General features: G+C 47.4%; 1 pseudogene; it reads left to right on the forward strand.

Moving 5' to 3' along the window:
• The first annotated feature begins 203 nt into the window (after window positions 1-203).
• On the forward strand, window positions 204-725 carry LOC102813167 (annotated as a pseudogene).
• Window positions 726-1,146: the final 421 nt, after the last annotated feature.

Here is a 1,146-nt window from a genome sequence, read left to right on the forward strand (position 1 = left end):
AAGACCAAAGACCAGAAGAGCTGTGGGATGACATCAAGAGTATCATACAGGGACAAAGAAAGGTCATTAAGAAGACAAGAAAGGACAATTCAAACGCGGGCGGGCAGGCGGGCCCACTGGCCTGCAGTTGCAGTCGTGTCTTCCGAGTTCCTGTTTATCTGAGAGCGCCGACAGAATGGCCTCCCAGAACCACGACCCAGGACCCAGCCTCAACCAGCGTCGTCGCTGCCCGGAAAGGGGCTAAGCCCATCTGGGGCGCTGCGCGGAGCTCCATGGGCAAGAGGTTACAGCAGGAACTGATGACCCTCATGATGTCTGGCGACAAAGGCATTTCTGCCTTCCCTGAATCAGACAGCCTTTTCAAGTGGGTGGGGACCATCCATGGAGCAGCTAGCACAGTATACGAAGACCTGAGGTATAAGCTCTCCTTGGAGTTCCCCAGTGGCTACCCTTACAACGCGCCCACAGTGAAGTTCCTCACACCCTGCTACCACCCCAATGTGGACACTCAGAGGAACATCTGTCTGGACATCCTGAAGGACAAGTGGTCCGCCCTGTGTGACGTCAGGACCATCCTCCTCTCCATCCAGAGCCTGCTAGGAGAACCCAATATTGATAGCCCTTTGAACACACATGCTGCCGAGCTCTGGAAAAACCCCACAGCCTTTAAGAAATACCTGCCGGTAACCTACTCAAAGCCAAGAGCTCTGACCCCATCTGTCTAGATCCTCCCAGTATTGTCTACTTTTTCCTTAGATGGTCTGTCCGTTCCTTGATTTCTGTACAGGACTCGATCTTAAACTGTGCCGTCATTTTTGTTTGTTTTTAAATTAACTCTCCTTTTGAGCCCTGATGATGAATATATTAAATAAATACTTTTTGGGGTTTTCAAAAAAACCACAAGAAAGAAAGAAAGAAAGAAAAGATCAAAGTGGATGTCAGTACAGATTCTGAAACTTAACTCTCCAGTATAGAGGTGATAAAGCAAATGGAAGAATGAGGTAAAAGAGCTGAATAGGACATTTCAAAGTGCTGCTCAAGAAGACAAGGTCAAATATCATAAAGAAATGAACAAAGACTTGGAGTTAGAAAACCAAAAAGGAAGAACACACACAGCAGTTCTCAAGCTGAGGGAAATAAAGAAAA

Source organism: Chrysochloris asiatica, unplaced genomic scaffold, assembly GCF_000296735.1.
Source record: "Chrysochloris asiatica unplaced genomic scaffold, ChrAsi1.0 scaffold00082, whole genome shotgun sequence".
Classification (NCBI taxonomy): Eukaryota; Metazoa; Chordata; class Mammalia; order Afrosoricida; family Chrysochloridae; genus Chrysochloris; species Chrysochloris asiatica.